The 25,614-nt window shown below is 39.2% G+C and overlaps 1 protein-coding gene across 10 annotated transcripts in view; it reads right to left on the bottom strand.

The window, feature by feature from the left end:
- CALD1 (caldesmon 1) overlaps positions 1 to 25,614 on the bottom strand; it is a 194,548-nt gene that overhangs the window by 120,182 nt on the left and 48,752 nt on the right. For 9 of the 10 annotated variants that reach the window (XM_058297397.1, XM_071215287.1, XM_058297403.1 and 6 more), the window contains exon 2: positions 10,604 to 10,697. The gene's annotated coding sequence lies outside the window, so the exon portion shown is untranslated. Of the gene's footprint in view, positions 1 to 10,603; positions 10,698 to 24,157; positions 24,212 to 25,614 lie in introns of all 10 variants that reach the window. The other variant, XM_058297398.2, reaches the window with a different exon arrangement.

The raw sequence follows: 25,614 nt of genomic DNA, 5'->3' as shown, positions 1-25,614 counted from the left end.
GTGGTAAAACATCTCACAACCAGCTTTTTCACTTTGAACACCACAAACAGACCTTTTATTTGTTGACATACAGCCCCTGGACATTCATGAAAACAAGATGTTCTCTTGCTGCTTTTTTAAGTTAAACAGATTTAAGTCAAGGTCTCAGCCGAATTTCAAAAACAGATGTTATATAGCAAAAAGGCTGAAGTGACCCCTAGTCATGAGAGGCTATTCCACTTGAACTTGAATATTCTTTCTTAGCAGGAGGAGCCATCAAAAATGCCCTAAACTGGAAGCAGGATCAACCCAAGGATTACAGCTGTCTCCATCCGATGACTCCTTGTAAGTCTGGGAAGTCGTGGTGCATCCATGACCTTTGGTTTTGGGAATAAGCACCGGTGGTGAGGGCTAGTGACTGATGAGGTTTAGCGGCATTGGTTTTGGAGGGATTCATGAGGAAAGATAAAATCCTCCCCTCCCTCCCCGCCCCCCACCCCGGACACACACACACATACCAACATTCTGTTTCTCTGCAGACACCCAAGGCTCTCCATGAAATGGCTTCTCCATCCTCTCCTCATAGCCAAGCTAAACTCCTTAGTCCTGCAATCAACCTGCCCTCATTTCTGCCTCTGGGCTTTTATCCCTGCTTCCTCTATGCCAAAACTGAAGTGACCTGCACTCCTGCAAATTCCATCAGTTTGTCTGGAGTCCAGCACAAGTACTATCTTCTTTATGAAGCCTTCCCTAAGCCTTTATCCCAGAGTCATACTCTCTTTCTACTTCCAAAGCATTGTTGGCATAGTTCTTGTAGGTAATCAATTCTGAAAGGCTTTGTTACTCAAATGTTTCAAAGCTTCTTTTTCTTTGGGGCAAGCCTGAAGCTGTTCAGTGCCAGGGCCTAGATCTCCTCTCTATCCCTTCACAGTCCTGAGTATTTTGCTATGCATTTAGAGAGGCATGAAAATGTTTGCTGAGTTGAACTTCTTGAAAAGCTTCTGGCCTGAGAGTCCAAGACCCAGATAATGCCACTGCCACAGTCATCAGTGCTTTTTGCCAATGTTCCAAGTTTATCCCTCTGGGCACATTATATAATAGAATTGTACTTGCTGGCCGCCTTGTGGTTGGCCAGGGCCAAGTGACTAGGTCTGGTGAAGTGAGTTATATGCAGTGCCATTTCTTTTCTCTCCACCCAGTGACAAGCAATATTTCCAGATAGTGGCTGGTAGCTGGGTCCCTGAGTGAGGATGACAATAATGTGGAACACAGATCCTGCCTGTCCCAAGTTAGTAAGAAAGCATGAATGACAACAAGCTCTTGCTGCTTAAGACACTGACTTGGGGTTATTTCTGACCGCAGCGTAGTTTAGATGGTCATGACTGACATAGTCTTGGTCAACTCAGTCCTTGAAGAAAAAGATTTTCTGACATTAGATAGTGCATATCTCTGCTTCTAAGGAGATTCATATCCAACTTACCTATTTTCTATTTCCCATCTGTGACTTTTAGTTTAGAAATAGGGATGAGCTGGTTAATTAGAATGCTGTTTGCAGGCAGAGCCTCAGGGAGTGCAAGTGGCTCGTGTTGGACTTCCTCACTGGCCCCATCTCCCTACTCCACTGTCCCACAGAACTGCCACTAACTGTTGGAGTGCTCCTGTACTATTAATATGTATTCATTTGTCTATACCAGTGATGGAAAACCAGAGTGCTTTTAAGGCCAGCAAGAAAAATACTTGGAATTTGCGGACAATGGGGAAATGGGAAGTGGACGCACCCCTAAGAGTATCCAAACTCAAGTTTTTAAGCAAAAAACAAAACTACAACACAAAAGCAGGTCAGCTTGGGCCTCAGGTTGCCAGTTTGTGATCCCCAATATATACAGTTATTTATTACCAACTGATCATGTGCTGGGCTAAGCCCTGAGGAATTTCATGGATGAATCCACAAGTAACCCCACATTAGTAGTTTATGGTCTAGATGGGGAAGTTTATATATTTAACCAATGGTTAAGTAGCACTTATAATGTTAAAGACTGCTCTTTACAAATATTAATTTAAATCCTTATAATAAGTCTTGTTTTCCCCATTTTACAGATAAAAAGACTGAGGCCCAGAAAATATTGTGTACAAAGGTCACAGAGCTTATAAATGGTAGAGCTAAAATTTATATCCAGGCAGCCTGACCACAAAACCCATGCTTTTAATCACTGTGCTATGCTACCTCTAAAAAACACATAGCTGGATAAGATAAGGGAGACTGTGGCAAGAACCTCGATGATGAAATGACCATGTGATTGTCTAGAAGGATTTCTCTTCCTCTGCCAATTCTCCTTAAAAGGAGCTATTTCCCATCAGGATTTGGACTGCTTGTTGTTAGGATGAGTTAATATTTGATGTTTATTAATGAAATAAAAATGAATCTGTTTATGTTCTATTGTGCTTTGGCAAACAGATTTATCATTTTATGTAACTGGGGCCTACTTTAAAAAATAAACTGACTTCATTTTAAAGTCTTTAAAAAATAAATTGCAACACTCCACACTTTGACCATTTCTTTGCTTTGTTCACTGAATTCATTTTAACTATGAAGCAAAATCATCAAGGGTTATCTGTCTCAATTTTAGGGTGGATCCAAGTTTTGCAAGTTTTGTGGGACCTGATGATCATTTGGAAAGCCTTAAGATTATTAAGAAAGAGAATGCAATATTAAATGTAAGTAAGTACGGGGTTGTGTCAGTGGCCTGTGCTAGTGAGGGGCCCTGCAGCATAAGGTAAATCTACTTCTGGCTTCTCACTTTTGATTTTATAAGCATTCCATAAAAATGTCATAGTACCCTATCTTAGTTTGCCACAGGGCTGCCAATGCAAAGTACAAGAAATAGGTTGGCTTTTATAATGGGAATTTTATTTAGGGTAAAAGCTTACAGTTCCAAGAGTATGAAATGTCCAAATCAAGGCATCAGCAGAGATAATTTCTCACCAAAGTCAGCTACTGGTAATCCTGGGGTCCTGCCACTTGGCAAAACACGATAACCACCAACCTGCTGAGGTCTCTGCCTTTCCCTCCAGAAATTACCATATCCTGGAGCTCCCAGGATATCCTGGGCAACCAGGCATAGGGCTTGCCTCTTTCCGGGCCTCCTCTCAGTCTTGGCTGCTCCACTTTCTTCCCAAGTTCAGCTGTGGGCTATCAGGCATTTGGCATATCCTCAGCCTTAAGCTGTTCAATGGGCCCAACCTCTTGGGGGCTTCATGCTAAAGCTTTGGCTGCTAACAATCCTTGAGTCCTCTCTCACATGGCAAAATCAAAAAAGGCAGAGGTCCCTTTTCCTTTCTCTATGTGTCTCTGTTTATATAAGACCCCGTGTATTAGTCAGCCAAAGGGGTGCTGATGCAAAATACCAGAAATTGGTTGGTTTTTAGAAAGGGTATTTATTTGGGGTGGGAACTTACAGATACCAGGCCATAAAGCATAAGTTACTTCCTTCACCAAAGTCTATTTTCACTTGTTGGGCAAGATGGCTGCTGACGTCTGCAAGGGTTCAGGCTTCCTGGGTTCATCTCTTCCCAGGGCTTGCTTCTTTTTGGGTTTAGGGTTCCTCTCTTTCCAGGGCTCACTTCTTTTTCCTCTGTGTGCTTACCTCCCGGGGCTCTAGCTTAAGACTTCAGCATCAAACTCCAACATCAAAAACCCTTAGTTCTGTCCTTTGCCATGCCTTTTATCTGTGAGTCCCCACCCACCAAAGGGTGGGGACACGATGCTCTACTGCACAAGAGGTTTACATAATTACTTAATCAAGTAAACCTATGAATCCAATTTAATCTAATATGCCCAGAGGAAAAGAACAGTTTAAAAATATAATCCAATATTTCTTTTTGGAATTCATAACATATCAAACTGGTACACCCAGCAAGAAGGCAGAGACTCAACCTGAATCATGCTTCACTGTCATAATCCAATCAAAAGGGCCTCATACACACAGAAATGGATTAGTTCAAAAACATAATCTGTTTCTTTTTGGGATTCATAAATCAACTTCAAACTGTCACACACCTTTACTTTGCTTTTAATTTTCAATTCATTTGAAATAACTGTTATGTTTTCCATTTTTAAAAATTTCTACATCAAAGCCAGAAATTAGGAAACAAATAACATAGGAGTCAATGATTCATCACTTAGTGATTTGTGGAAAAGTGGAATTACAGATTTGGCCCGTGTGTTGCAGTGTTTTGTCTATAAACCACATAACTATGCATGATAGGTAGATGAAAGAGGAGAGAAATTTAAAATATTATGACTCTCTTCCAAGATTAGGCCAATCAAAAAAAGTATCAGAAATCATAATTTAGGTCAGTGAAAACATTACTGGGTTCCCTAAATTTTCCATTGCATTAAATTAATAGGAGACCATTTTATAGGAAAGGATAAAAGAATACTAGAACTGCTAATATAACACAGCACCCAAGATAGCACCCAGGATGGAGAAGGTCCAATTCGATACCTGTTGAATGGTTTAATTAATGAATGGCTAGACGTGTACGTTTGAGGAGCACGACAGAGAGCAGATGATGTTAATGGTGGTCACAAGCCTCCCTCATCAACCCCAATTTACAGCTGCATCTTTCATTTCTAAACCATTAGCCAATAACCTGGGGAAGGCAGAAATATGTCCCTAGGGTCTCTCGTTTTAACCAATGAATTTATATTTATAAACTTTGTAATTCTGTGATGAAATTAAACTCAAAATCTTGAGAAGAATATACTTATGGGATAAATTCCTTGAAGAACTTAGAGAAAACACTTCTAGAAGAAGAATGCTTTCCCTAAGGCCCAGCATGTGTTTGCATTCACTCCCCTCTGCATCCTCTGAATAGTTTCCCCAAACTCGGGATGCCCCATTCCATGATATATCATTTTTGGTCATTAAAAAAAGGGACTCAATATTAATGTTGGCCTTCTCTATCCCTCTTTAACAAAGGGTTTTCAGCCAAAGACATTAAACTAGTCAACTGCTTTTTTCCCCTGTCAGTGAAACAGCCAGCATCCTGAAATCACAGCTCATTTGTACCACATTGGCGTGAATATTCAGACTCCATTTGTCTCCAGCTCTTTAAGGCTGGTGTTAGAGTGAATGATGGACATTTTGTTTTGAATTAGCAAAAGGAGGAGAAAAAGAAACCCAAGTAATGAGTTTGGCTTAAAAATATCTGTTGCGGGGAATGCAACTCTGCCTTTCTCCTCTAGTAAAAGCAGATTTTTAAAATTCTAGATTTAATTTGGCATTACATAGGACCTGGGATACAGAGAAGAGTGGGAAAGAAAACATCTTGGGTTTTTTTTTCCAGATGGAGAGTTTGTTCTGCTTAAATCCTACCAGAGTACTATCACATGGAGTAGTGCAAGAAGTTCACAATTTAATTTTGTTGAACATCCCCAAGCACAGCTTGAAAGCAGCTATGTTTGTGTCCCTTAACTGTATAAATCTGACCACAGTTAGAACCTTAGGTAAAACTTTTAATTGTTTCAGTTCAAAGCTAAATAGCACAATCATTTTTTTTTTCTTCACTGCATATTCACTCATGCATACTGGAAGAAAAGGCTGGAAATAAGAACTCTTGGCACTATTTTTTCCTCTCAACTATCTGTGCCCACCCCTATCTCAATTTTGCCTACCCAATCAAATCCATGTTAGGCAGGAATTCATGCATCCATGAGGGTGCTTCTTGAGGCCAAGGAAACTCCATCATTTGGCCAAGGTTTCATAATCTGCATGTGGTGGTACCAACTGTCCTATTCTCCTCATCATGAAGGCTTCCTGAATGTTGGGAAGGTCATGGAAATCTGTGCCCCTTCTCAGGCACTTCCCTTTTTATAATCCACAAAGGATCCTGAGAGCTGTCTTCTAAGCTCTTCTCCATTTATAAGTCTAGATCTATAGCCACTGTAGCAGTCTGGTATGGTTTATGAATTCCAAAAATTGATATTAGATTATGTTTGTAAACTGATCTGTACCTGGTGTGATTAAATTATGTTTAGGGCTTTGATTGGGTCACATCAGTAGGAGGTTGAGTCCCGGCCCCCTTGGTGGTCAGGGAATCACAGATAAAACTGTATGGCAGAGCAGAGGAGTTAGTTGGAGTTTTGATGTTGGAGTTTTGATGCTGGAGACTTGAGATGGAGCCCCAGGAAGTAAGTACACAGAGGAGCTTGGTTGTGAGGAAAGAGAGAAGGCCCGGGGGAAGAGAAACAAGCCATTCACCTAAAAGTCTACTGCTGGCCTTGTGGAGCTAAAAGAGCAGCTGAGCCCAGAGAGAAGCAAGCCCTAGAAAGAGAGGAACCCAGGAAGCCTGAACCCTTATAGACATTGGCAGCCATCTTGCTCCAACATGTGGCAATAAACTTTGGTGAGGGAGGTAACTTGTACTTTATGGTCTGGTCACTGTAACCTTCTATCCCAAATAAATATCCTTTATAAAAACCAACCAATTTCTGGTATTTTGCATCAGCACCCCTTTGGCTGACCAATGCAGCCACTAACAGGAATCTATACGAAGAATCTTATTTAAGAAAGAGCACTTCATATCCTACTAGAATAAGATTGGGCACACTTGAATCTGAGCTCAGCAGGAGACTGAGAACTTTGTCAAGGGTGTCAGAGAAGCTAGTTCTGCAAAAACACAAAGAAGGAGAAAGGAATAAAAGACTTTTCTGTCTACTCCATCTGGAGCTTCAACTGAGTTTAAAATATAGGCCCCAAGTGGTAATAAAGTCTCCTATTTGTGCTGTCCCACAGCAAGGGCAAGGCTTGCTGGGTGCTTACAACCTCAATCACTTCTTTTGCATGCTCATAAGAAATTATCTTTCTCTCCAAGTCCTTCAGGAGTAAAATTGACAGAAATTCATAAGACACAGTTAGGGAGAAAAATATGCTGGCTACTAGCCATAATTTATTTGGAACACCCCAAACTAAGCCATTCAAGTGTTCAAAAGCTGTTTCCTCTTACCTCCAAAATTTCTCTTCTCTCATTTTATATAAATAGCGATTTGAGTAAAATTACTGACTCAGGGGTCATCAACATTTTATATAGCTGTGAGAAAATTGGCATCTTTCCCCTGGTTACCCAAAGAACAAGGAGGAATATGTGGAAATGGGTACATAAAACAAACAAACAAAACTGGTATCTCAAGGTTCATTTAAAAATTTGGAGAAGGAAGAATGCAGAAAAGAAGGAGGAGGCTACCAGATCCCTAGTCAGACAATCCAAAGAAAGATCAAGGATTTCTGTAAAGAGGAAAAACTAAGGGAGAGGGAGAAAAAGGAAAAAAAAAAAAAAAAGCAAGGGGAGGTCTTAAAGGAAAAGCTAAAACACTTTACAAAATACAAGCGAAATGAATGGAAGTCCCATGCACCATCCTCCCCCCCCAGTCCATTTTTGGGGTTTTTTGTTTTTGTTTTTGTTTTGTTTTTCATCACACAGCAAATTAAGGAATTTCAGTCTTTGTGTAAACATGGTCCCATAAGAAATAACCTTTGATGGGGCTCAGAGAGAAATAAGAGGCACTGTTGTGACAGGCAGCAGACCCATGGCTTGACTGAGCCACACTCCACCAGCCCCATTCTGGTCTGGCAGTGAAAGGCTAAAATACCACCAAAACCTACTCTAGGGAACAGGTGGAGTGGGGAGATAAGCAGGAGACAATGGGTTAAGTAGGGGATTTAGTGCAAAGGAGGTAGATTATTTTTCTCCTCTAATTGGGCTCTTTACTGTCTATCTAGACAAGATGATGTCCCATGGCAACTGAGTCCTAGCCACCTGACCCTGAAGGCACTGCCTTCAGAGAAGTCTAATCTTGTTTCCCATCCTCCACCAACTGTCTAGTCTGATCAGCTCTGAAGGGTGGATGAAGAAAATGCCCCAAAAACTGTTACAAGAGACAAAGAAGGGCCTTATATAGTGATGAATGGGTCAATACATCAAGAAGATATGGGGGAAAAAAGAAAAGGACAAGAAAATGGCCCAACAGCAAAGTGCTGCTGTTGTGGGGGACCTCCTGGGTAGACAGCTAGTGGAGAGCCAGAGGGGTGCAATGCTAAAGGGGAGCAAAGTCAGATAGGGAAAGCCCCACAGAGACCATTTGAGTCATAGCTCCCAGAAAAGAGGATAGAAGATGAAACAAAATAGTCCAAAAAAAATGAGAGATAAATAGATAGACATCACCTAATTGACATGTTCTCACAAACTCTCATGAGAAGTAAAGAATCAATATCTCCCTTCTTGGGAGGGTCCTTCTCCTGTCATTTAGCAGGATTGAATCATCTCTGATGGCATTTTTAAACCTTTATTCCTCTCCCTCTAAACAATCTTTCTAGGTGGTCTCATTCACTGTCATGGTTTTTATTACTATCTATAGGTTATGACTCATCAGGCTTCAGACTTGCATATTCTTTACTGTCCTCCACAGACCTCAAACATAGCAAGTCCTAATCTAAACTCATCATCCTTCCCTCTCAGCTCCCAAAACAGTGTTCTCAAGGAAGAGTGACCTTATCTGGGATATTGTCGTGCTATTTACTATCTCAGACCTCCCTGGGGAGAAGAGAGGTAAGTTTTCTGCCATCAGCTAATCCCATCTTTCTCTCAGCCCTATGCGCCAACATTTACTTACCTCACCAATGGGACCAGAGTAGGGGACACTAATAATCATCATCTGGAGTCAGTTTCAAAGCAAGTAAAATATATGTTCAGAAGCTGAATCTAACCATCATCTATCGAGTCATTCAATCAGTCAGTCATTCAACAAATACTAAGTGCCTGCAATATGCAAAACCTTCTCTAGTGTTGTGAGATATGTAAAAGGCACACTCCACAATTTCTAAAATGGTTTAATGTCACAGGGAAATGAGAACTGCATACAAATGATATAACACACTGTAGAAAAAAACAGATGTTGTGAGAGCATGTAAATGCTAAGAGAGTACAGGAGAGGAGGGATCAGCGGGAAGTCCATAAGCAATAAATAAAAATCATCACATTAGAGAAAAAAAATGATGGTGGAAGCAAAAGATAAAATCTTGAATCAACAATTTACTGAGAACTATGCAAAATTCCTAAAAGACTGTTCTTCCTACGGCAAAATTGTGAATGAATGAATTTCCTTTGATCTCTCCAACCTCTGTCTCCCTTTCTCCTCCCCAGGCAGAATTTCTTCCCACAAGTGGAGAAGATTTGTTGAAAGTGAGGAGGGACTCCTACTGTACCTGAAATCACCAGGGATTGTGCATGCAAGTTTATTCTCCCTGGAAAATCATCCCTTTATTTCCTCAAGTCATCCGCATTCTTCATTATTGACAGTGATTGTTTATTTTAGAATATCATATATGCAAGAAAAAAGTAAAACTAAAAAATCACCTCCAGGAGGAGTCATGGCATCCAGTCTTATGTTTAACCTGAATACTGAAGATAAACAGCCAAGTGATATATGAGAGTCTTTCATGTTAGCTGATATAAAAAACACCCAATGATAATGATTTTTTCCTTGAAATAATTATACATAGAGGTATTTTGCACAAAGACTTCAGAAAAGCTTTGCATATATTAAACATTTGTAAATTAGGCTATATTACTTCACCTAGGGAAGATCATATTTTAGAGGAACCTGATACTAAACATTTTTGCAACTAAATTTTTTATTTTACCAATTCATTTTTTTCATAGATTTGTTATCTTTAAAACAGAATATGCTTGTACTTGCTATGTTGTAATCATGCAAGGCACTCTATACTCCAGGCTTATTGATCACGAGTTGTTTTATATATATATATATTTATTTATTTATTTATTTCATACTCTTTTTACAATCTGGGACTTGCTGCTCCCTTGAACTAGAATGTTGTACTATTCTGAGTCTTCCTTAGATGCTACCTCCCTGGGAAGTCTTCCTGCCTCCTCTCCAGGTCAGTGCCCCTCAGATGTCATCATGTGGGCCTATTCCATTATGGAATAGTAAACATAGAACATGTTTACTAACATGGTCACTTGGCAGCCTGAGGATTGCACTGCCTCTTAGAAGTTTGACAAATGTTCTTTTTAAATGAAGAACTAACTTTTTTGTTACCTCTATCATTTTTTGTATCTCTACTTCCTTACACAGTGCCTGGCACATGATTAGATGCTCAAATTATACCCATCGAACGATTGAACGGATCCAAAAATGTTAATTCTGATTCCCAGAAAGGGAATCTCCAAATTCACATACAAAAATATTTTGTAGTGCTGCAGCAGTTAAGTGTTGTTACCTCTGGGGAGAGAGGTTAGTGGGATTTTAGTGGTGAAGAAAAATAAAGGGGACTTTCACTATTTACTTTATGTAATCATGTAAATAATTAAAAGTAGGCTCAAGTTTTTAAAATAACAGGAGGAATATTTGATTTTTGTAATTTCAAAAATTAGATAAAAAAATAAAGCAAAATTAATTGACTGATAAGGAAACTGAGAATCACAGAAGAAAGAATGCTTTATCACAATACATTTTTAGGTACAAGGATTTAGAAAATTGGGCAGAGGGACTGTGTAACTGCTAAGAACAGAGCCTCAAAGAAAATCACAAAGCTCTACTCACAGGTTAGCAATCAGATATCCACTTCGGAGCTTTCTGATTGATCACCAATTCTTGTGGAATTTGAAGTGATGATCCTGAAATGTTTTAGTGATACCTGGAATAAAAGAAGGAAGGAAACATAATTAAGCAGAATAAATTTTAGTTAACACAGACTACATATATATAAACATTATTATTGTTAGCTTATACTTCAAATGGGACATAAGTCATGTATACAAATAGCTATTGTGCTTCCAAAATATTGGGGGGTAGAAAAGGTGGTATAGTTAATACAAAGCAGTGACTACTACACATACCACTAATTAAAGACACACAAGGTTTTAGAATACAGTCAAGGACACCTCTTCTTTAAGCTCAGCCCTGAAGCCTCTGAACTTTAGTCTGGTGGAATAGGGAGCTCTGGAGAGCTACAAATAACTATAGAAATTTACTAGTGTATAATCTGGAGTTAATGCTCCTGTACCTGAAACACAGCAACTAATGTTAAACATTAGAAGGACCCAAGTAATAACTGTGACAGTAAATTACTGTCACACCCAAAACCTACCCCAACATGAGTAGGGAGCAAAGAATACTAATGCCTTTTATGTATATGGGAAATGCATCTTTGCCTTTCTTACGAGACTAATGGATCTCAATTCCAATGCCATTTTGCATAGGAAGAACACAGGCTCAGAGAAGTTAAGGGATCTTCTTGGAATCACATTGCTAAATATTGGTCCTAGATTCCTAGATTCTCAGTTCACGTTTCACAGGTACAAAAACAAACTTCCAAATTTTAAAAACTGCCTAAAATGTTATCTATGGTCTACATCCACCAGAGGAAGTGAGGAAGACTGGCTTGCAAACTGAGGATTAGGGAAATTTAAGAGATTCATAAATTATTCAGCAAAACCAGGTGTTCATCTCTTTGCATTGCCTCATTCTCGCATGGTCACCCAGGCCAACTTTGGTTCCGCTCCCTCACTCTCCACACCTCTTCCCACTTGTCCCACATATACAGGTATAAGCAACTGTTGTGTTGTCAACACATCTAAAATTCCTTGCTCAGCATTCTGGGGATATGGACCTGACCTCAAGGAGACTAAAATCTAGCTGGGATGATAAAACATACAATTACATTTTTAGGGTACAGAGCAAGAAAGTGATAAGAGCTCCAAACCCTATTCAAATTCCTTGGCCAAATTGTGGAGGTGGTTTCTCTAAGTGTGCAGAGAGGGGGCACATACACACAAAATTCGAGACATCTCCTAGCTGTAAAACTTGCCAAAGCCGGCAGTTCACAATCTGATTCCCTACACCTCCTAGTCCCCAGCAGCACATGGTAGGATATTAAGAAATATTTGTTGAAGGAACAAAACCCATGGATGAGCTTCAGGAGGACTGTGAATGCCCCAGAACTGTAGGCCAAATTGTATGTGTATTAATGTTCATTAGCTTTCATGGATTTCTCAAAGCAACCAACCTCCCCACCTGCTCCTCCTTCCAAATGAAAGAACTACTTGCTAGATATTTTGCTGAGTACTAATAAGGATGGAGTTTAAATGAGAACAAATTACAAAAATTGTTTTCTTATATTTAAACATATAAACAAATATGTATTAAGTACTTTCTATGTGCCAGGCACAGGGAATATGACAATGAACAAATAGCCATGGTCCTTTGTCTTGGGGTATTTATGGGGTATCTTCACTGGAGAGTGGTGATTCTCAAAGTGGTTACATATCAGAATCTTCCAGGGGCTTTTTTTTTTTTTTAATCCATATGGAAAACTCTGGAGTGAACCCAAATAGTCCTTGTCCCTCACACCTCAGAGGAAAGCCAAGGAGAGTAGAAGAGAGCAAGAGGCTGTTTGTCCGATTGTTCCTGTAAATCAACAGGACTAGAAACATTTACATTTTAGAGAAAAACAATTCACAGGGCAGGATAGTATTTATTTACCTAGTTTCCCTTTCCTTGCTTCCAATTCCCTCGGTATTTTTATTGGAAATTTTGGGATGAGTAAGGAAGAATTAAGGAAGAAAACACTAAAGTGGGAAATTTTTTTCTTTCTTTAGTGTCTGTGTATTTATATGTTCAACTATCTTGTCAGTGACAGAAAGAGGGTAAGTCTTCAAAGAGAAAACAAAATGAATGACAAAGTGACTAAAAGTAGAGTTTGTCTTCAAATTTTTATTTTCAGATTTAGGGTCTAAGGGTCAGAAAGTCCATGAAGTTTTTACCCCCTATTTTAAGATTGTTCCTTAGGGTAAGAATTACCTTGCAACTACAAACAGATGCCTGAGTGAACCGTTACTCACTTTATCCCTTTAAACTACAACCTTTTATGAAGTGCCCAGTAGATGGATTCTGATTGACCTGGTTCAGAGGCATTTGCTAAAGTTCTCTGCCAGCAAATTCTGAGTCTAGACCGGACATGGTAAGGATAGAAAGGTCAGAGATGAAGGAAGAGGGAAACGATAGAGGGAGCTGGGTGACAGAGGCAAATGAGCCTGTTTTCCTTTACCCAGTCCCCATCCCAGCCAGTGGTGAACAGCCAGGTGCTAGTTATTGCTCTTTGATTTAGCCAGCTGATAAGCTGTAGAAAGAAACTTGGGTTTTATATGAATATAGTATTCACTCTGGGAGAATCAAGGTGTAAAAAAGCGAAGGAGGAATTTCTTTCCTCTAAATCAGATTACAAGGCTTCCAAGAGTAGTGGTTTTCTTAAAGCCCTCAGGAAACCTTTAACTAAAGCCATTCGGCAGCTTGAGAAACTATAACTAGCACCTCTCTAGATTACACAAATGGGAAGACATTAACAGTACATATATGCAAAAGTGATTAAAAATCCTACTTTAAAATTCCTAACATGTTTGCAGAAAGATGCCATTTTCCAAATGGATGCCAAGGTGTTGAGGGAGGGGAAGCTCTCAAATGCTAACCTATTCTAAAAGAGAGCTATGAGCAAAAGTTAAATTAGGGATCCTTTATGAAAATGAATAGTTTTATATAGCCAACAAGAAGAACCAGGTTTTTATTTCATTTTAATTTTCACCTTACATTAGGACCCCTTGATTTCAATATTAATATGTATATTAAAACCACACCGCAATCACTCTTTTTTTTTTGAAAGATTTATTTATTTATTATTTACTTCTCTCCCCTCCCCCCCGCCCACCCTGGTTGTCTGTTCTCTGTGTCTATTTGCTGCATCTTCTTTGTCCGCTTCTGTTGTTGTCAGCGGCACAGGAATCTGTGTTTCTTTTTGTTGCATCATCTTGTTGTGTAAGCTCTGCGTGTGTGTGGCACCATTCCCGTGCAGGCTGCACTTTCTTTTGCACTGGGCAGCTCTCCTTACGGGGCACACTCCTTGCGCATGGGGCTGCCCTACGCGGGGGACACCCCTGCATGGCAGGGCACTCCTTGCAAGCATGAGCACTGCGCGTGGGCCAGCTCCACACGGGTCAAGGAGGACCGGGGTTTGAACCATGGACCTCCAATGTGGTAGACGGATGCCCTAATCACTGGGCCAAGTCCACCACCCTCATTTCACCGTTAAAAGAAAACTTTAGTTGTCATGATTATCTCCATGGATAAAGATTTTTAATAGGCACTTCTCAAAAAAAGATATTCAAATGGTCAATAAGCATATGAAAAAGTGACCAATCTTATTAATTATGAAAATTCAAATTAAAGCTACAATGATCTAAAACTACACACCACTAGATTAGGTAAATATAGATGACTGACAATTCAGGGTTTGAGAGTAACTGGAACTCTCATACACTGCTGTGGAAGTGCACAGTAGAACAATTTCTTAGGAAAAATATTTGTCAGTATCTGCTAAAGTTGAATAGTCATATGTCTTGGGACCCAGCAATCCTACTACTAGGGATATAGCCAACAGAAATCACACATATATTCATCAAAAGACATGAAAGGGAGTGTTCATAGCAGCACTATGTATAATAGTCACAACCTGGAAATAATCTAAATGTCCATTGATAGTAAAATGGACAAATTGTGATAGTCACACAATGAAATGCTATATGGATATTAGAATGAAATAAGTATTACTCAGGTCATCAATCTCATAAATATAGGGTTAAGGAGAGAAGTCAGACACACAGAAAATATGCTGTAGAATTACATTAATATAAAATTAAAAATAGACAAAACTAGTAGTTGGTATTAGAAGTCAGAATAATGGTTATCCCAAGGTGCGGATGAGGGTGGAGTATGTCTCTGGAAAGGGACACGAGGAGGCCATCTGGGGTGCTGGGAAAATTTCTGTTTCTTGATCTGGGTGCTGACTACACAGTTGTTTTCATTTCGTGAAAATTCATCATGCTGTAGAATTATGATTTGTGCACTTTCTTTATGTTTAAAATAAATAAAAAGATTATTTTTTAAAAAACACAAATAGAAAAAGATAAAGCCTTGGTCTGAAAAGATGACAACTAAAGAGAATTTATATGCTACTATATATATGTCAAGAAAGTTTAATACCCCAAGCCATATATTATACCAATAAGATAATAAAATAATAAAAAGAAAGAGGAAACATGAGGTTGAAAACAATATGGTAATACAAATCAATATACCCTGCACTGGGAAAATTGAAGTCAGGGAGGCTGAGATCAATTTGGCCAGTCATTTCTAAATTAAAAGTCAACACTGGATTATTTACCAATGGCTTAGTGAACTTTCCATATATATTTTTTGGCTTACTATATCTTAGAAGAGAAATATTTAATGTTTTCGCAAGTGGCCCATACCACAGCAATTCAAATACAGGAACTACTTATCATCTAAAGATGTTGGGAAACTTCCCAGTCCATGTAGCTCCTGCTTACTATATACACTGTTTCTCATCTCTAGTGTCTCACATTTGTGTCAAACCCTTGAACAAGTTTTCCCCTCTATTTTTTAAAATTGTATGTTTCCAATTTAAGTTTTTGCCTATGTATTTTAAATAAAATTTGTCTGTAGTATGCTTGTATTTTAGTGTAAATTTCTATGGCTCTGTGAGACTCTCTTGATTTTCATGGGATAATGTTTTTGTGTTGCTATGGAATCGTGCAGATGGAAATATACACTGATATTTGTATAAATGAGTAGATGAGAGGAACAAGGTGTATTAAGAAGATGTATGTTAACAGTTTAGCTACCAAGTAGCCTAAATAAAGTGGAGAACTAAGGAAGTTTTCCTTATAACTAAAGAAATAGCCAGTCATTCAATGAAAGTTAAGAATTCTCTTGGCACTCTGCAACAAACAGAGTCACTGGATCATAGACAAAGCTTTAAATCTTTCAGGTGGATTGGCCATAAGTGTTTCTGTCGAAAGCAGCATGGAATTATAGAAGACAGGCTGTGGGGTAAAACAGAACTCTACACTTAAGAGATGTATGACCTAAGGGAAATTCTTTGTTGGAGATCAGTTACTTCAATTTTAAAACGAGGATAACAACTGCCTTGGAGGGTTTTCCTTCGTAGTAAAATCAGTGTCTATGGCTTTACGATGTCTGATAGCACCGTCACAGTGAACTGACCTTGTGTAAGTATGGGTGTCTTGGTCACAAGGGCATAGTCATTAATATTTTTACTCCAGGCATTTAGAATATTCTCTAGCATTTAACATGTACTCCATAAAAGTCTATTAGATGAATGAGTGAATAAATGTTCAGTCACTCATTCATATATTATATATAACATATAAAGTGGCTAGTACTGAACCTAGTACACTACAGGCCCTAAATGAACATTTGCTCCTTTTTCTTCCTCTTTCTTTTTCACTCGGAACGTGGAAAGCAGAATGACACAACTCTTACTTATATATATTCCATCTCAGGTGGCTAAGGTAGCAAAGGAAGCCAGGGAAATTTTGCTAAATTCTTCTTAAAATTTCATGAGGAGGAAAAGATGTAGTTTAGATACAAGATTGTAGAGAAGCTAGTTTTGTACAGATATGAAGAAGAATTTTCCTTATTGGGACAGAACAAGATAATATAATAGGGCTTGGATGCTTTGACTCAGTGTCACTGCTCCCTTTCCTATTACTTTTTCATGGAAGATTCTTTAACTAAGAATAATTCATAAGGCTATTTGCATTGGCCAAGATCTTTCAGGGTTAATAAAAAAGAGGGTGGGTCTTTACAGGACACATAATTTCTGATCATAGAAGCAATCAGAATGTATCTATGACAGGGTGAAGGTCAGATGTTTATTTTTAAGCTTTATGAAAAGTTCTCTACTTGTCTGAAGCAAATAGGAAAAAGAAAGTCATTTGGGCATCAGGAGCTTTTTGGAATTCTCATGGGGAAACCACTGACATTAGTATTTGATAGGTCTCCCTGACTATGAATATCTGAGATGTTCATTCCTGAGAAAAGTGTAATCTTGTTCTTTACAGAATCATGGTATATCTGCAGCTGGAATTTGGTATGATTACCACACACAAAGAAAGACCTAACATAGACATGAAAAAATCCAAAGACAGTGGCCATTTTTCTATTGCCACCACCATCATCATCACCACCACCCTCATCTCACCTCCACCATCATCATCGTTATCGACAAAGTGATGTTTGTCACATTAATTATAAGGCATGTAGCCCTTTTACCTTTCATAAAGCTTAAAAATGACTGGGGGGAAGCAGACTTGGCCCAGTGGTTAGGGTGTCCATCTACCACATGGGAGGTCTGCAGTTCAAACCCCGGGCCTCCTTGACCCATGGGGAGCTGGCCCATGCGCAGTGCTGATGCGCGCAAGGAGTGCCCTGCCACGCAGGGGTGTCCCCAGCGTAGGGGAGCCCCCACGCGCAAGGAGGGCGCTCCATAAGGAGAGCCGCCCAGCGCGAAAGAAAGTGCAGCCTACCCAGGAATGGCTCCGCACACACAGACAGCTAACACAACAAGATGATGCAACAAAAAGAAACACAGATTCCCGTGCTGCTGACAACAACAGAAGCGGACAAAGAAGAAGACGCAGCAAAATAGACATGTGGGGGGAGAGAACTAACTAACCAAATAAATCTTTAAAAAAAAATGACTGGGCTCCTATGAGTTATAAGAAATGGCACACTTAAATTTTATGTGTATTAAATTTTCTGATGAATACAGTCTTCCAGACTCTATTCTGCCTATGATCCTGTGTAGGTTATCTTAAGTAAATAGGACTTATGTAGAGAGAAGCAACTACAAAAATTAGAGCTCTCACTATTGTAAAGGCAAGCTGAGGAAATTTAATTGATATCTATAAAAGGTAAGGACCATATAATCTATCTTTTATCCATAGAATTTATCAAGTCTCAGGCATATAGAGATTACTGTCACTTAAACTAAATTGAATCCCTTTGATTTCATTAATTCTCAAATTAGTAACAATCTCATGAATGAAACTGTTACTCAGGAATTTTGGATATTCACAAAGGAGCAGTGTCCTAATTCAGTACTTTCTGGCTGAGAATACATGTCATCAAGATGATTGGATTATTTATTTGATTCAGTCAATTTAGTGAAAAATTGAAGCATGCTTTGTTGATTTAGTGACCCATTTTTAAAGTTTCTATTATATATTATGTACTTGCTTGTTTAAAGTGTTCTTAAATCTTTTTTCTAGTGTTAGTTTCAATTACTAATGGAACTGTAAGTCCCTAAAGACAGGGAGGGCTCTGTATCATATTTCTTTTATCCTCAGTTGCTTAAGGAAAGCAAAAAAAAAAGAGCCAAAGAATATCCCAAATCAAATTATTCCATTCTTCTTTTCTACCTTCCAACCAGCCAGCATTGCCCAACCTACCCCTCTACCGCAGAGTTTATGTGCTGAGACATAATCGAGACCTGCATTTGGTCAGTGTCAGCTCAGTACGTTGACATAAGGAGTCTGGGCAGCTGGGGGCTCAGGTGAGAACCTGGAATTGCCTTGTCTCACCCATGTAAGAACAGGCGAGAACATCAGTGTGTAACCCTGAAAAAAATCCCTGGCAGATGCCATTCCACAGCATTCAAAGAAAGACAGCCTCTGCATCATCTATTTGCACATCCAGCTGAAAGGGTTGGCAGTGAAGTGTGTAGTTTCATAGACAAACCACAGAGACCATTGCTCTAGAAAACTGATGTGACATCATACTCACTGTCTCTGTTGCCCATCATCCAGATATCCATCAGTAATTGCCCTGCAAGCTGCAGACATCAGCAAACCCAGGAATAACAATGCACGGGGGACCATTCTGTGCACAGGGCCCTGGGAAGGGCCAGAGAAATTCCTCTGACCAGTCTCCTTTTGACTTTTTCCCATAGATCTTGGTCCTGCACTGAAATGCCTGGAATGCTTGGTAGGGACGAAATGGGTTGTTCACAGGACAACTACGCGTCTATCATCAATGGGATCAGCCGCCTGTGGGCTCTTTTCCAAATGCCTAGTGGAACCACAAATGGGTTAAGAGTAACAATTACATAGCACTTTTACAGGAAACAGAGCTTTCACATCCCCTTTCTCAAGTGACTTTCACAGTAACCCCAGTTAGATAAGTATTATTAGCAACATTTTATAAATTTTATAAATGGAACCTAGAGAGGTCTAAAAGAGGTTCCGTGGCTTACCCAAGACCTCTCAGTTAGTAAATGGTTAGAGTTGAGTGCCCAGAACTCTTCTGTTTGCAGAATACAATTCTGCCTCTATCTGGTTACTCAAGAACAAAGTTCATTTAGCAGGAGCTGGTTGTTTTTTATTTTAGGACAAATCGATGACTACATCTGATTTCAGAAATCAGGTCAACCTACTGCATGATTCCTAGCTGCTATCATCAGCTAAAACTTTCCCAAATAACTCTCTCAAGAATTGATTCTTTGTGACCATGCAGTTTGGCCTGATTTTGCGATAACCACACAGCAGGGACAAAATAACTAGTGATAAGTACTTCAAACAACTGTCCTCTCCCCAAAGCCCTGGAACAGCAAAATAGATCTTCTGTCAAAGTATGGTGGCCCCAGAACTTCCACAAGGAGTTTCAATCACAGCATCATTATTGGTGAGATGTGTCATCAGAAATTTGAGGCTCTACATGATTTAGTTTTTAAAATATGAGGAAAGAGGCAAGGTTATCTGAAGAATGAAAAGCAAATGAACTGTGAATAACTTAAAACAAATAAACCTACATCCAAATGTCATCTCAGATACTCTACTGAACCTTGAATAGAGCTTCTAGTAGATTGGGGAAAATATAATGGAAGAGGGAGAGAAGAAAAAGAGGGAAATGTTCAATTCTGGCCTATGCTGCCTACAAGGCCCTCCAATTTGGGGAGTGGCAGTGGTGTTTTTGTTTTTCCCTTCTTCCTATCTGTGTCCTTTCATTTCCTGGTGGTGGCTCAAACAAAACAAAACAAAACAAATCCCAAAGATGAATATCAAAATTGTCCTTATTATGTGTTTAGGCTGTTTGAATCCAAAGGAGGGAATTCCAGTAATGCAGGGCCCCATAAGCTCCCCAGATCCCTGTGAAGGAATCACAGTTTACATTGATTTATATCCCCACAGCAAATGGTACAGTTGCATTCCATTTTTTCATTTACCCTATTTTCCTATATCTTTAGTTTAACATGATTAATAGCTTCATAGTTTATGTAATCTTGCTTCCATTACTGGACATTTAGAGTAATTCAAGTTTGGGCTACTAAAAATACTGCTATGATGGACATTCTTGTACATAAATCTTTACTCTTAAATTTCTATAACTTTGTACTGAATTGCTAAGTAATTTGGAGGGCTTAGTGCTCTACCAAAGACCCTCAGGGGGATCAAATTGCTCACATTTTCTCTCTCAAATTCTTTTTGTTTCCAAATAGCCAGCTGGCACCATTAAAACTGTAATTGCAATGCCACTAAAGTAATTATTTTTGAGTTACAGCAAATAAGAACAAGAAAGAAGGGCAGAGATGTCTAGTATCATCCATTCACTGCCAAGATAATAGAAGTATCAAATAAAAGTTGTCTTTGAAAACCTGATTTTTTAAGATTGGGCTATTTGAGCCTTGGTAAATGAGATAATTTAAAGGTACATCCAATCACACTATTATAATCAAACACATTGTACGTCCAGACACACAGAGCCCTGGAACAGAGAGTTCTAGTAGTGAAGTAACCCAAAGCATTGTAGAAGAATATCTGCTGATCTGAGAAGACCTGTTCAACAAATGTCAGCAGTGAGTTGAACGCCTTCTGGGGACAAGGAGTATACTTTATATTTTGTTTCTTCTCTATAGCTCACCAAAAAACTCAAGCGTGCTTTCTTTCTTTCAACAAACAGAATATAACTAAACAGAGGTCATGTTCCCCAGTTTTTCCCATCTTCATAACAGCACCAGCATTCACCCAGTTGCTCAAGTCGTGGACTGAGTCACTCTGGACACTTCCTTCTACCCTCCATCCACTTGCCACCAATCCCCATCTAATAAACCACAAAACCCAGGGAATTCTCCCTTCACAGTATTTGTTTGCAATGGTCAATTTATCTTCATTATTGCTACTACCCTATTCCAAGTCAATGTCATTTCGTCTGGACTATTCCAGGAGCCTCCTTAGTGTTCCAATGTGGGCTTCCACAAACAGTGACTTTGTTTTTTTTTTTTTTTTGAGGTACCCGGGGCTGGGGATTAGACCTGGGACCTCGTAAGTAGGAAGTCGGTTCTCGACCACTGAGCCACATTGGCTTCCCTGAGTTGTGTTTTTTCTTTGTTTTGCTTGTTGTTTGTTTTTGTTTTTTCAGGAGGCCCTGGGAATTGAACCTGGGACCTCCCACGTGGGAGGCAGCCTCAACCACTTGAACCACATCCACTCCCGAAACAATGACATTTTAAAATACATATTAATCTGATCATGCCACCAACATGCTTAAAAAACTTCCCTAGCTTTCCACAGCATTTAGAATATAAATCCAATTCTTATGGCCTGCACTGTTCACAAGGTGGCCTACCTTTCCAGCTTCCTCTCTTTCTTGATCTAGTTGCCACAGCCTGCTATTGATTTCTTGAATGGGCCTAACTCATTCAGACCACAGTGCCTTGGGGCATGCTCATCTCTAAGACTAAAACCTGGCAATATTGGCACACTTCTCACTTGGATATTTCTTAGCCTTTGCTAAACCCACAAAGTCAAAGTTGGAGCAGTAATTACAATACCTCCAAAACACTATTTTGCCTTCTCAGCACAAGCACAAAGTAGATATACAAAGCAGATATTAAAGGCTTCACAAGGATCATATCCATTTATTTCCAAAGTTATAGAATTCAAAATTGTTGTATTAGGCATACAGATTTTAAAGATTTTATCTCCATGTTATCCTCTTTTGTAATGCTCTGTTTTTTATCTTCAGAGTACAATCACAATTAGTAATGACATTTATGTTTAGGTACTTGTTTGTTTAATGTTTTTCTTTTCTACCCAACTGAAAGCTCCACAAGGGAATATTTGTTTTGTTTACCATTGATTCCTCAACACTTTGCAGGTGTATTGAATGAATGAGTGACCAACCATCAAAATATTTTAAAAGAATCTAATGAGGAGATGAGGGGGGAGGCATAGTTATAGTTATTTGCAGGAAGGATATTCATTAAGAGCTTGGCACTTGCTAAGTGCTCAACAAATCGAATAAAAGTAAATATATGGATGAATATTTATTAGCTGTCAAAGCAGAATATGGCTAAGTTCTGAAAAAAGGGCAGAAAACTATACTAAGGAAAGAGGATCTGAAAGTTATTTTCTGTACTGTACCTCCAAAAGTTTTAGTTTGAAAGAGAAAGTAAGGAAAGCAAATAAACATTCTAATAGTCGAGTCCTGCATTATCTCATTTGAATCATGGAATCCTGTATGATAGATAGTACTATAATTTCCATCCGACAGGTAGGGAAATGAAGTCCAATGTCTGGGATTACTAGGAATATAGTAGAGCCAGAACTGGAGCTTTGGTTTTCTAACTTTGGAGATTCTGTATTGGTAATAAGAGGAGGAGTGGAGAATGATGGGGGAACCTAATGTGATTATTTGAGTTTTCTGACTCTGTCCCCTGTATTTATGATAAGGTTGGCAAGGTTCTTAATGAATTTATACAAACAAATACGCAAATCTCTCCAAATCTGCCAGTTTAAAAATCTGGTTTTAGTCTCAGCAGCTATTCCTAATTCTTTTTGGATCATTGAGGTTTTATTTTCTTTCCAATCATATTTCAAAATGTGTTCTTGGAACCACATTTGTTGCTACTCCTTTTAAAACAGTGAAAAGCCTTTTGAGAAAACTGCCTTGGTACAGAAGCCATCCTCATACACCAGCAGTGTTGTTGGCTTATTTCCATATAACCTAATATGGATAAGAAAATGTTTGAGAGGAACAGGGTGAGGATTGCCAAACTTAACAGCTTTTCAGTAAGAAAAGTGCCACAGAGTGCTCTACTTAGACACAGTGTAATTTCAGTTCGGATGCAGTGATGATCCATTCACATCAACTAAACCATAATTGTACTTGGATGCAGTAACAAAAACCAGACACCTGTCCCCTTTGCCCACTCACAGGCAAGACGAAGAAATAAAAGCTGCCAAAAAAGGCTTTTGGTGGTAGTCTATTGAGCATGTTGCCCTTCTTGGGTTATAAAAGCCGAGTGCCTGGGGGATTCCCAGCTCAGATTCTGTAGGACGTCCTTTGAGTTTGTGTAAAATCAAGTAACCTTAACCAGAGAAAGTCACGGCCTCATACCTCAGACACCAAAGTCCTATTGTGGACTCACCATTATCTTCTCCAAATAGCACCTTTGACCATCATTCCTGTTTCTTTTATTCCCAGTAAGCTGATAGATTGGAAATATCAACATTATCTTAAATGTCCTCCTTCTCACCACAAATATAACTAATCATCATTGAATCCTCAGGATTCTCCACAGGCTACTTTGGTCATGAAGGCCCTTTTGGCTTCCATCCCACTGTTGTTTCCCTCCTTCATGAACTCCTTTGTGTGCTTTTACCGTTACAGTGGTCTCCTGGCAAGGTACTGCAATTTCTTTTGTTGTTCTGAGGAATGAGCGAGGGTTTGAAAGTCAATCCCATCTGGGTTTGAATTCTGGATCTGCCACTTGCTTGCTGGGTGATTTAATTTCTCTGTCAAAATTGAAAGATCTCTACCTTGCAGGAATTAAATGAGGTAACATGTAGCACTGTGCTGCCTGGCGTGAATGAAATACTCAGTAAATGTCTGCATACTCCCATGTTCTGCTTCTATTCTCTTCATTCTGCACGATGTTGCTGGATTAGTTTTCTCAGTTACACATTTGTAATTAGAAGGGCCCCATTAACCCCTGAGATTTGTTCTGGTCAGTGAGAAAGTCAAGAAAAACTACAGTCAAAAATGTCCATGTTACATAATTAAGAGCAATTAATTAACAATACAAAAACAATATTATAATATGGTTATAAAATTTTTTTAAAAATTATATGGTTATAATTCAGGCAGCAGTTGCTGTGTGGTGAAAAGTACTGACTGGATGTTAAAAAAAAACTCAATTTTAAGACCTGGCAACACCCTTACCTAGCCGTGTGATCTTGGTTAAGTCACAGACTTTGTGGGCCTCAATCTTCTCACCTGTAAAAGAATGGAGGTGACTACAAAAGCTTCTGGCTGTTGGTTAGGTGAACAGGAGGACTCAGGAAATGCCTCTAAAACAAGATTGTCTCTTAAAGAAGAGGTAAGCATCAGATGACTAGAAAGGAGGAAGAGGATATTTCAGGTCTAGGGAAAAAGCAAAGTCAGTATAGCAGAAAGGTCTAAAGTTGTATTCAAGGAGTGTAGGTTTAAAGACTGGCTGGGGAGAGTAGGAGGAAGGGGGTTGTATTGCTTAGTCCTTGGATGTGAATTTTGCATTTTATTCTCTGGAGCAGACAGTAGGGGCTAGGACTCTTGATATTAATGGTAGCGTAAGAAGACTCAGAATCAGCACATAGAATGAGACAGAGCAAGGAGAGACTAAACTAGAGGTGGGGTGATACGCTTAGAAATACTTGAACCTGAGTTAAGATGAGCGCAATGAAACTTTGAAGAAAAAGACAGGGTACGAGGCATCTAGAAATTTGCATTTAACCTTCATCTCCACCACCACAATATATTCCAGGCTTCTTAGGTTAGTCTGCAGGGAGATCTTTTCTTGGTTGCAATACCTTGACCTCTGACCATTGCATCTAATAATTGAGCTATTAATGATGAATAAATCATTGGGAATTTAATCTATAGGAAGGGCCATGATAATTTTTACTGTGTGTATAAAATGACCTTGGGTTATTATATGATTAGAGGTTTTTGCATTAACTACATAAATAATTTTGTAAATTGTACAAACCAGCAACCAACTCTAAGTGACTTCATAAAGGAGAAATCCCTACACTTTTATGAAAGAATATGCATATAAGATTTCTACAAATCTACTACTTATATTATGGAATTGTTCTTACAGAGGGAAAAACACTAATTTCTCTCACCCTTCTTTAACACTTAGATATTTTATAGCATTTTAAAGCCTTTGAACTATTCCAACCCCTTTTTAAAAATGCATTAGAAGGAAGCGGACTTGGCCCAGTGGTTAGGGCGTCCACCTACCACATGGGAGGTCCACAGTTCAAACCCTAGGCCTCCTTGACCCGTGTGGAGTTGGCCCATGCTCAGTGCTAATGAGCTCAAGGAGTGCCGTGCCACGCAGGGGTGTCCCCTGCGTAGGGGAGCCCCACGTGCAAGGAGTGCGCCCCGTTAAGGAGAGCCGCCCAACGCGAAAGAAAGTGCAGCCTGCCCAGGAATGGTGCTGCGCACACGGAGAGCTGACACAACAAGATGATGCAACAAAAAGAAACACAGATTCCAGTGCTGCTGACAACAACAGAAGCTGACAAAGAAGATGCAGCAAATAGACACAGAGAACAACAACCGGGGTCGGGGAGAGAAGGGGAGAGAAATAAATAAATAAATCTTAAAAAAAAAAAGAAGAGTGATTGGGGTGT

Source organism: Dasypus novemcinctus, chromosome 5, assembly GCF_030445035.2.
Source record: "Dasypus novemcinctus isolate mDasNov1 chromosome 5, mDasNov1.1.hap2, whole genome shotgun sequence".
NCBI lineage: Eukaryota > Metazoa > Chordata > Mammalia > Cingulata > Dasypodidae > Dasypus > Dasypus novemcinctus.
Note: the sequence above shows the minus strand (reverse complement) of the source record. Positions and strands in the feature narration are given on the sequence as shown.